We start from the raw sequence: 12,613 nt of genomic DNA on the forward strand, positions 1-12,613 counted from the left end.
TTTTCATATGAACAACCAGTAAATAACTACAATGATTCATTCTCACAGTTCGAGTTTGATTTACCAAAAATGACGACTCATTGGAATCAATCATTCAGGAATCAAACTACTTTAGTTCCGCTGCATGTTTTGGATTTGCTATGAAGAATCGACTTGAAGAATCAAATTATTAGTCAAGAAATCAAACTACATGGGTTGAACTGTATGTTCATAAGAATCATTCACTCGAGAGTCAGACTACACTGGTTGCTCCAAGTAGTCATTGCAACCAAAGGGTAGGGTTTCAAATATAAAAAAACTGAGAAAGAGAACGTATGTGGTCTACATGCTTTAATTTACACCCAGCAAAGTCATGAACATTTCTCACTGTACGCTCTGTGTTTCACATACAGTGATGGATATTTTATTTTTATGAGCAGACGCTAGTGGTTCAAGTGGAAGCCATGGCTGCATATGTACTGAAAGCCTCTTTTGTTAGACCTCATGTCTACAGCCTCAGCATCATGATTGAAGGTTCCTGACATCTCAGCTCAATACTGTACATTTAGCTAGCAGCACTGCGCTGCAGTTGGGGTTATTTCTGGCCACACATCAGTAAACATTTCTGTGGTGAAGGTGTTCTGGGAACAGCCGTCAATGCTCAGCAGTTCAGACCACCACATCAACATAAACTCTGAAAAATACTATAAAAAATGGGGGTGAGATTCAGGTAATCTACAAACAGGTCACTGTTTTAGCAACCACATGGAAAAGATACATGGCAAACATCCTTCTAACATCTAGCTACATAACCTGCTTGCTTCCTTTCAAAGTTTGATAGAACATCATCAACTCAATGTACAACTTCCAAGTCCATTTATTAACTTTTTGTAACTTTTTTCAAGATTTTTTTGACCAACAAAAAGTTTAAAAGAACAGTATTTAATAGAAATAGAATCTTTACTGACACTTTTAATCACCCTTGTTGAATAAAATAAATTATTTGGGGGGGAAAACCTTACTGACCCCAAACTTTTGAAGGGTACTGTATATGAACATTCCTGCAGCCAATTATTTCGCTTGTGCATGTGAGAGGGGATCAGGTGTCCACTTTGTCTGCTTGAAATGCTTGGCCTCTGATTGGCTCATCCTAGCTCCATTCTCTGTTTTAAATCCTTTTTTAGCCTCCCCTTGTCACCCACTGACAAAGGATCAAGGAGTTGGCTGGTCAGAATCTGCAGGATTATCTCTACACTGACTGGGTCCGAACTCTGGAGAATCTTGAGGCCCTAGAAACACTTCCAACAAATGCGAGAAGAAACTAAAGAAGATTCTTCTTACTTACATTGAATCTCCTGTATGCTTCCAAAGGGCTCGGAGACGACAATGAGAATGCAACTCGAAGCTGAAAGCCTGATACGTACAAACCGTCTGAACTATTATTATTTGCGAATCATGCAACTTAGACAACAGAAGAATCAACAACAACAGTAAGAGAAGGATTCCACTTCAATTGGGCCAAAAAGACAGATGTCTTGTTTCAATGAGCTTTAACAGCTGTCCGCTTTATTAGCTTTAAAGTTTGATTTATTGTAAAAGAGTGGAGAATATTAAGGAATATTAGGGGAAAACAGCATTTGAATGAGTCTACTAATTAAAACACAAACAGAGTTTTTGATAAAACATCAACCTTTTGTAACAAATCAATATCTGCTTACATTTTTGAAACTTAATTGGGACAAACCAATACTATAACAAAATTCCCAGCTAGTTGACACATGGCAGCCATGCCTCTGATGAACCTTTGACACCATGAAAAAAAACTATAAACTTCAAAAAAGCTTTGCAGAGGTTACAAGGCAAAACCTACCTATTGACCTTTTTGTGTCCTTCAGGGAGTCATTTATTGTTCCAGGTTGAGTAAAGACTGCTTTACCACAAAAGTGCCCAAACAATTGTCTCTTTAAAACCCACTAGATTGCGTAACACCATATGTTTCCCATTTAATAGCAGCTGTTACGCATGTACTTCAAACTCAAATTATGACAAAATAAACATACTTTAAGGCAGTTTACTCCTCCTTGTATGGACCCTGGACACATAAAAAGCATGTCACATCAACAAATACATCCATTCTCTCAGTTAGACAACGCAGCCAGATCCCAAGTAGTACAAAGTGAAGACAATGGATATATGTTGGAAAGGGTTTTGATTTTAACTGAAAATGAAAAAAGCTGTAAGGCTGGAGATAAATCCATTTGTCCAAATTAAGCTAGCTAGGTTTTAATTGAGCTGGTGTTTTACATTGATTTTTAATGGCCAGAGCCTGATTTAAGTGTTTAACCCAACTTAATCCAATGGTAGGCAATGTTTCCAAAAAGTTGTAATGACTCAAAACAAGCTGAGCGATGAAGTAACCAAATGAGAGTTTCAAAGTATGTCTAAATTCATTACATTTCTTCAGCTACCTTAAAAGACAGATGCATCAGCTCTGATTTTACACAGGGCAAACTTAGTACAGCATATCCAATGTTTTCCCAGAGGATACAAAGCCATTTAAAAGTATCTTGTATGCTAATCTGAAGTGTGTCTACATTAGCTAGTCTCAAAATACTGTGTAATGCAACCATCTGTTCTTAACTGTGATAAATATATCGTTTATACACAGCCTGCAGAAAAAAGGTAAAACACTGTTTGTTCTGCTAAATTCACTCTGAATTTAAATCAAGTTTAACTAACTGAAGTTTATGCCAACGTTGTGTAAACGGTTTCTGACAAAAGAATTGTATCATACATAGGGATGGGCATTTCGGGAAATTTCTCATTTCGATCATCGATAGGTTTCAAAAACGATTAATCTAGTAATTGGGGGCGGGGCTTGTGCGGGGGCGGAGCATGGCCGTAATGATATAATGAAAAAATCTGAAGATTGTTATGAAAATGAATGTTAAAAATAAAAATATGACATGAAAACCTGTCTATGAAAACATGAACACATGATTAGGACATGTTAGATTATGATTATGATGAAGCAATGTTATTAATAAAGAAGCATCTAAAAAGGAATAGCTGCCTGAGGTGAAGAGTGACTTTATGCCAATAAACTGAAGCTCATTCTATGACACATCCTATGATAAATCAGATAACTTCGATACATAGCAGACGTAACATTACAACTTGTATCTCCACAATAGGATGCTAAGTTATGCGCTAGACAGAGAAAGAGAAAGAGAGAGCGAGAGCGAGCTCCCGCCGTGATGCGTTTTCATGACAGCGCGCTGAAAGATGGGCAAGGACAGAATTTACTATAGATTTCTATAAAGTTCTCATTATAAATGTATAGCAGATTTGTGCTATATTTTCATCTACGTTATTAAGTGTAATAGTTGTAATTAAGTTTTATTTTTAAGTTATTAAGTTAAGTTTATTAAGTTTTATTTTCCATAAATCGCCTGCGCGTTTTCGAAGCCATATGAATTGAATTATGCCCACAAATATGACGAAAAAAAGTACGGCTGCATTATTATAACATCAGTAATAATAATAATAAAAAACATCTAAAAGCAATATAATCATTATCGGGCATTGCATTTGAGCATGAAACTAATCACTGATATGCAGCGCTTTCAGCATGTAATAAATGTTCATGTTAATTAATCATACGTAGGCTAGCTATTACAACTTTCATCTGAAAAAAAATTTGCCAATGCAGATGTGCGCTTGACCGAAAGTGTAACTCAGATTGCGCTTTAAAAACACGAAAGTACAATAAATCACATTCTTAGACTACATTAGTGTCACTATTGTCTTTGACAGTCTGTCCTTCAGTGAAGAAGCAGTCTTTTCATATAGAGCATCTATTCTTGCCGTGACTGTTTTGCGTGACGGAATGTCATACTCGGGCTCAACGTAATGCATGCTTGCACTGAACTGCATTTTCATCGGTCTTCTCAAAGTGAAGCCAGACATCACTATGTGACTTTGAGGCCATGATTCTCTCTCTTCTCACATCTTTTAATGCATCCTGTGGCAAGCTAACCAATCAGAGCTCAGGGCGCCACCCAAAGTGCTGCTATAACCAATCAGGAAAAAATTAATAAAAAATTTGATCATAGTTTACATGATCGATCATCGCTGTCACGGTCGAGTACTCGAGTACGCGATCACTGTTGCACATCCCATACATCGAACATATTTTGTGACTCTCATACATTTTCGTATTGATAATGTTTTTATTTAACAGATGGCCGACCAGCCTCTAGAGAATATATTAGCTAAACATGCAATTATTGAATTATTTCCTGACAAGGACTACAGGAGTAATGCCCGGATGGAAACTCTCATGCTTTGTAAACTCTCGCTGCTATCAAGGAGTAAAGGTGAGCAGGATAAAGGGAATATTGGCAGAACGAGGGTTACTTCTAGACAGACTTCGAAAAAAATATATTACAATACATTGGCTAATGGAAATCATGCTGCTATAACCAATCAGGAAAAAATAAATAAAAATTTTTATCATAGTTTACATGATCGATCATCGCTGTCACGGTCGAGTACTCGAGTACGCGATCACTGTTGCACATCCCATACATCGAACATATTTTGTGACTCTCATACATTTTCGTATTGATAATGTTTTTATTTAACAGATGGCCGACCAGCCTCTAGAGAATATATTAGCTAAACATGCAATTATTGAATTATTTCCTGACAAGGACTACAGGAGTAATGCCCGGATGGAAACTCTCATGCTTTGTAAACTCTCGCTGCTATCAAGGAGTAAAGGTGAGCAGGATAAAGGGAATATTGGCAGAACGAGGGTTACTTCTAGACAGACTTCGAAAAAAATATATTACAATACATTGGCTAATGGAAATCGCTACATTTACTTGGCCTGTCCCATTCCTCTAAACATACAACAAAAAATTGGCAGTAATGGATGACTGGATGTTTGTTTGGTTTAAGGCATCTGCTTAATGGCTCACTGGGAGATTTCAAAAAGGCACTGGAGAGCAAATTTGTTCAGTGAGACACTTAATGAATAGAGGCTTTTGCATTCCCCATATTGTGTTACATTAAATGCCTTTAGCAAATGAAGCATTCAACAATAAATAATTTTAGCATCTGAAATCACTAACAATGATGTTTAGGTGGTAGATGTACTGACACCACCGAGTATACAGTGGGTAACAACTCTGTTGTCCAGGATGGCTGCTCGAGGAAAGAATTCCTCCAAAATGCACCACGCCTGTTTGATCTCATGCAACGAAAAAGCCTGATAAAGCTCCCAGACTAAAATTAAACATAACTCCTTCAAGCCTTCCTTCCTAAATCGTCCAATAAACATTCACTTAATAATGAAGCTAGAAACAATAACAAAGCACAAAACCAGTCAATTGTGTTAAATAAACAGACAGCTAGAAGGAGACTTACAAGGATATTAACTACGTATTCATCATACATTGAGCCAGGAATCTCTAGGTAACAGGAAAAAGGTCAAACATACAAACCAGAAGCTATTGAAAGACTTCTGACCTTCCATTTAAGGAATACGCCAGACTTTTAACTTCTCACAGTAACAGCCATACCTCCAGCTCAACATCTGTGTGGCAGGGGAGTTATCGCACTATAAAGGAAAGCGAGGGGCCTTACCTGCCCATTCATTGGAAACAGATGTGAAGCATTTCATTTCCTTCTGGTTAATTACAGGCACACACACACAAATCAAGATGTCCATGAGTAAAGGCTCCCAACAGATAATTTAGCCCTAAGTGCTGTCCCACAGAGTTTTTACATTACATAAAAATGCCACTGAACAGTTCATAGTGGCATGATCAATCAGTATCATGCAGACTCATAATTTGACCACAAAACACTACAAATCTGCATGTTTTCTAGTCAGGTAAATTTGGATTTCATATTGACTAAAGTCACCCTTCTGGCCTTCTGGGCACTTTCTGTTCTTTTCCTCGCCAAATAAAATAATGAACAATTATGGCATATCTCATTCTGTCGTATCATGTCAAAAAACATAGCAAAGGCTAGTAATTAAGACCGTATCCATTCTTCTGTTTCTATAGTCTCAGCACTGCAGGTTTTCGCCACAAAAGAAGAAAGTGGATTAAACTTGTGCTTACAGGCAGGTCTTGCACCCGTGCCAAGGAATTTGACTCCGCAAGTCTTTCCTCCGTGCCAGATCTCAATGGTAGTGTGCCCCTGACACCACCCTTTGTGCCCATGTCAAGACCACAACAGAAGCCTGGAGGTAGCGCCAAGACTTCGAGTTTCCAGCGGCTAGAAACCTACTCTACAGCAGCAGGACTTCTGGTTAGTCATCAATCACCACTGGAAGGGCTGTTTAATTATCTGGTTTAAAGGATAATGGCTTTTGCTGGCTCTAAGTTGTATGTCATTATAAAGTCCAGTGTAATTAAGAACCTCTGGTTTGAAATGTCGCTCCCTGTTGCCGCTCGCCAACTGCGGGTAGTTGCCATAGGAACACAATGTTTATTGTTTGGACATCTATATTATATTTTCATGTTCCACATTATTCTGGTACACATTTACATTTGATCAGTTCTTGCTTTCCCTGAGAATCAGACACATGACCTTGGCATTGTTAGAACTATGGTCTACACTTTAAGATAAGGAAAGCTCACTTCACATTTAAATTGAATAACGGTTAAGTGGAATTATCTTCATTTCATAAAATATTCAAATATTATCAAGATAAAAATCAAAGATGATAATTACAGGCTAGTTAAAATCATAGATGGGCAATAAGAGTCAACAAGCTTGTTCTACTTCAAAGATCATTTACCGTCTGTTGATGTATTTTTGTGGGCAAAATCTACATTGGTCACAACATTTCGCATAAATTTCACTAATGGGACACAAATTTTTGAAATATACCTTGCCTATATGGCAAGGAGATGACTCTAAAGACAGTCACTGACAGGATGAAATTGCAGTTTCGGTGTTTTTGTGTGGGTGGAGGCAAAATTGCACTAGGCCAGTTTAGTCTGAAAACCACAAATATGTGTTCAAACCAAGAACAGTTTAGTACGAGCATGATACTGTTACAGTTTTTCAAGTCATCTATGCCCACAAGACATGGATCATCGGTCTACTGTTAGCGATGAGTCAGATGTTGCATGAATCAATTTTTCTACATTTTTTCGTCTGGTTTCTAACACTATAACAATGATCAACTCATGCAAAGATAATAAACTTGCGTGAGCTATGATTCTGATAAAACGACAGTATAACACTACAGTGCAGAAAATATTGGAATAGGATTAAGTACACTTTTAAAATAGGGTCTGGTATGCATTTAATGCGGAAAAGCTCAATTTAAAAAAATTTGAAAAATATTATCACCCCCAGCTCTTAATGCATCTTTTTTCCTTCTGGAGCATCGGTGAGCATTTGAACCTTCTGTAATAGTTGCATATGAGTCCCTCAGTTGTCCTCAATGTGAAAAGATCTTAAAATCATACAGTCATTGTTGGAAAGGGTTCAAGTACACAAAATGCTGGAAAACCAAATAATTTGTGGGACCTGAAGGATTTTTCTGAAGAACAGCAGGCAGTTTATCTGTTCAGAACAAACAAGGGAACAACTATCACAAAAAACAAACAAAAAAAAAAACACTTCTGTGGATCAATCAGGTAAGAACCCAAGATTCTGTGACTTTTGTCACATTTTATTATTGGGTGTTTCAACACGTTTTACCAATGCAGAAGATCAGCAGTTTTACAGTTTCATCCCCCTATCTGATGCGAGCATAAGTATTGGAACAGTTGCCTCACAGGTTTTCTAAGTGATCAGCTGTGTCCTGTTGCATTAATTCTTCAGATATTAAAAGCAGGGAATATGTCGTATCAGTTATATCCATTGCTTCTGCATTCGATGATGATCGAGCTGACTTTGAGAGAAAAGCAAGCAATTTGGATGCTAAAAGAAAAGGGGAAGTCAACTAAAAACAAAGGGCATGGAGAAATCAAGAGTTTGGAAACCACTGGCGATATCAGCATCCAACAACGATCTGGTCGGCTGAGAAAAACAGCAATAGTTGATGACAGACAAATCATAAAAGCTGTGAAAAAGAACCCTAAAATACATGTCTGTAAAATCACCAACAACCTCCAGAAAGCTGGGGTGATGCTCTGACAATCTACTGCCCGCAGGAGACTTTGACACAGAATTACAGAGTCTACAGCAAGATGCAAACCTCTGACAAGCACCAAAACAAGAAAGGCAAGATTAGAGTTTGCAAAAGCAAGTAGGACAGACGAGACAAAGATGAACCTTTATCTAAGTGATGGGAAAGCAAAAGTGTGGAGAAAAAAGGGAACTGCAAATGCTCCTAAGCATACAGCCTCCGCTGTAAAGCATGGTGGAGGTGTTGTCATGGCATGGGCATGCATGGCTGTCTCTGGAACAGGCCCTCTCAATTTTAATGATGACTTAATGTATGATGACAGTAGCAGAATGAATTTGGAAGGGTACAAAACCATCTTGGCTACCAATATTCAAGAAAATTCCACCAGACTCATCAGAAAGCTCTTCATATTGCATCAGGACAATGACCCAAAACACCCTGCCAGTTCAGTCAATGAGTTTATCAGGGTAAAGAAATGTAAAGTCTTAGATTACCCAAATCAATCAAAATCCGATTAAACATGAATTTCACCAGCTGAAGAGGAGAGTAAAGGCAGAAACTCCCCAAAGCAAGCAACAGTTGGAATTGGCTGCATTAAAGGCAGGGAAACGCATAGGATGAGACCAAGAGTCTGGCGATGTCCATGGGTCACAGACTCCCAAGGGATCTGCAACAAAATAATTTTAATCTTTTACATCTGCCTTAAGTTCATCTGTCCCAATACTTATGCTCACATCAGGTAGTGGGATGTACTCTAAAAGTTCTGTCATTTTTTTTTGGCAAAACATGTATGTGTTGAAACAGCTAATAATAAAATGTGACATTCTGTAGTTGTCTCATATTCATCTTTAAACATATTTGCAAATGTCTTGACTCAAACAGAGCAATATTTTCTTTACTGTTCCAATACTTATGGAGTGCACTGTATTTGTTTTCTTTTTATTTATTATACAATTAATAAAAGCAAAAAAGGCCTCTAACACTAGCTTGCTCTATTCTATCTGTTTTCTTTTTATTTATTATATAATTAAAAAAAAACAACCTTGCTAAATGTACTGCGTTAAGCTAACTGAGGCTTGTTATAGCACTTGCATATCATTGCCCTTTTGTTGATTTTGATTGCTTCCATTGTCCTCATTTGTAAGTAGCTTTGGATAAAAGCATCTGCTAAATGACAAAATGTAAATGTATGTATAGTGAAAAATTTAAGGGGGTCTGAATACTTTCCGTACCCACTGTATAAACATACATACAGTTATTTGGACATTTTCACTTAAGGGTGTACTCAATTTTGTGGCCAGCGGTTTAGACATTAATGGCTGTGTGTTGAGTTATTTTGAGGGGACAGCAAATTTACACTGTTATACAAGCTGTACACTCACTACTTTACATTGTATCAAAGTGTCATTTCTTCAGTGTTGTCACATGAAAAGATATAATAAAATATTTACAAAAATGTGAGGGGTGTACTCACTTCTTTGAGATACTGTGTGTATATATATATGCAAATAGTACAGAGGCCAATATATTTCTTACTTATTTGACAATTTTAAGCAGTGTTCATGTGCACAATATAAACTGAAACAGATACATAACTGAATGTGACTTTTGGAACCCACTGTATAATATAGGACAGAATTTGAGGGAGGGAAAACTTAGATTGCCTCTGTGTGCATCTATGGTACAGGAAAGGCTCACAGGAAAGCCTGAGCAAACTTTGTTATTGGGAAGGGGATTCTGCCTCTCATAGATAATTTTGAATTGAATTTCCCTGGCAGGATGATGAATCAGCAACTTGGCAATAGAGATTCACTGTTGACCCTAAAATCAATGCACTGCCACTTTTGGCCATGCAGATATCCTCTACTGGAAGAGAGATGCAGATTTCCTCTCTTATCATTCAGAACACATTGAAAGGAACCAGGGACTGTAAAGTCCTTCATAGAGGCCTTGTGTTAAATGTCAATTGCCAATCTGACACAAGCAACACAAATGGCATATTACCGGCAAGAATTTGGTCAGGTAAGATATAATCTTTCTACAGCCACATCCTCACCCGTAAGCCAACACAAGAATTACCTCACATCTTGACTCTCTCATCTGAATGACAAAGAGAAGCTCTGCTTGCCAACGGCCAAGAGCCAGAAGTGCCCGGCTCCTGTAGAGGAGCTGTTGACATGCTAATGTACATCAGCCTCCTGGGTGGCTCGAATAGTTTTATCTGTGGCCTCTTCGGTTGAACCCGGCAGGCAGAGTGGTGTAGAGAAGGTGGCAGATATGCTGAATAGTGGCCCGAATACTCAAAGGGGCCAATCACAGCACAGCAAACCGTGACAGACCCTGGCAACCACTTCAAAAGAAAGTATATTACCAACAGTGCACTCAATCACCGTATCCAGGAGGTCAATGGCTCTTGTTAAAATGTCACTTAGATGCACCTTTACACTTTTGTTTTGGTTAAACACTGCAAAGCATGTCTTTGTGGCCTTTTATGTTCACCAAACACCAGACATAAAGATGGGATTGACCTTTTTGGTCCTTTTCTTGTAAATTGATAAAAGGAGTGTTTACAAACTCAAATGCACCATCGTCTCTCTTCTCGTTTTTATTTTCCTTTCGCGGTGACGTATACTGTGACCTGAAGGCACTGAAATTCTTTTTTCTTTCTCGGCATGATCTTAGTGGTGTAATAACAGCCTGGGACTGGGAGAACTTGCATCCTATGGGGGTTTGCAGGAGGCTTGAAAAAAGTAGCGCCTTTCTTTCTGGGGCAAGCTGAGGCTTGTCGTAGATTAATGGAAGAGGTCTCTGCTGAGAACTCCATTCACACGCTGTTTTCACAAGATCAAGCGAGACACTCTTTACAACCTCATCTTACCATAAATATCCAGCAAGCACTGACAAAAGTCACCTATGATGACATGGATTGAGTGATATGGAAACATTGATATTATGCATGTATAATAAGGTAGACATACTGTCGACTTTTAACAAAAAAAAAGGAAAAATTGAGGATAGACCACTATTAGAATGCAGTAAATTGATCATTCTTTTAATGTTATGACTGAAAGCTTATAAAATGTAGCATTGAAAATAATTAACTGTAGTTGTTAGTTTTTTTTTTCTACTAGTGAATTTAGGCATCAAAACATTATCATGTACTGAATGGATATTAATTTTGAGATCTGCTAAAGAGTACACACAACACTGTTATTAAAAATTAACTTGGAGAGTGTTTAAGATAAGAAAATAGTGTAAATGACCACAAACAATTAATTTAAAATAAAATAATAACATAAAAAATCTGAAATATCATTCGATAACTAATATGGTGGATTTTATAGAGATAATTAGCAATAGAACAATATTAGAATTCAGAATGCAATAAAAGAAAATGTGATTTTCGGCTGATAACAGAGTAATGGCTGATTTTAAAATGAACTAAAACCAAGTGTTTAAAATGATACAAGTAAATATAGACATTACAATATTATAATATATCATGTGAAAAAAGGATAGAGATCTGCCAAAGATTAAACTGTTATTATTTAAAAAAAAATAATAATAATAGATGACAGCAAAGGTAATCTAAATGAAAAAAATAAAAATAAGGTAAATGAGCATATGGGTAACCCATGTGGTTCCAATATATTGTGCAGTTTTGGATAGATGGATGGATGGTAGGGCTGCACGTTATATCGTTTCAGCATCGATATTGCAATGTGCGCATCCACGATAGTCACATCGCAGGATGTTACTGACCGTTATATTTATACTGATCATTTTCTTTGTTCACACACAGACACCGTGTCACCAGACGCGACATCTGTTGTGTCGTGCCACCCTGCATCACTAAAGTCTGTCTACACTGGACGCGACAAAACGACCTTTGCAAATCATCTGAACTGTGTGTCAGTACGTCGGCATCAGTTTACTGTCTGGGATTTGTCGCGCCACGCAGATGCGCGTGAACTCTGAATTCTGTTCACTTCCGCCTCAATTAATGACACATAGCCTACGTGCGAAATTATGTCAAAATGCATGTCTCTGCCTTTTTCTGCAAGTATCCTTGTAAACACAGTTGCTTATGGCTTAGGTGAAGGTAAACAATTGAGAAAGAAAATGGATGTGTGAGAACATTTTGTAGCTTTAACAGATTTATTAGATTTAATTTATAAAGTGAAGACAGTGTTATTGCAGTGTTATTTTACATTTGATTATTAAATTTCTGTACCTGAATACTGTTTGACGTACCTGAAAATTGTAAAGCACTGTTCATTTCATTTGTATCTTTGTTCTATTATATTTATCTATGCTTGTAATTTGTTTATTTTCTATGCTGATTTACTCACCTACAAAATCACCCCAATCATTGATTTTTTTCCCTCCCAAATAGAGCTATTGAAGTCATCTGCCGACCGACCGAATAATATATATATATATATATATATATACAGTGGGTACGGAAAG

Source organism: Sinocyclocheilus grahami, unplaced genomic scaffold (genome assembly GCF_001515645.1).
Source record: "Sinocyclocheilus grahami isolate Dianchi unplaced genomic scaffold, SAMN03320097.WGS_v1.1 scaffold29.1, whole genome shotgun sequence".
Classification (NCBI taxonomy): Eukaryota; Metazoa; Chordata; class Actinopteri; order Cypriniformes; family Cyprinidae; genus Sinocyclocheilus; species Sinocyclocheilus grahami.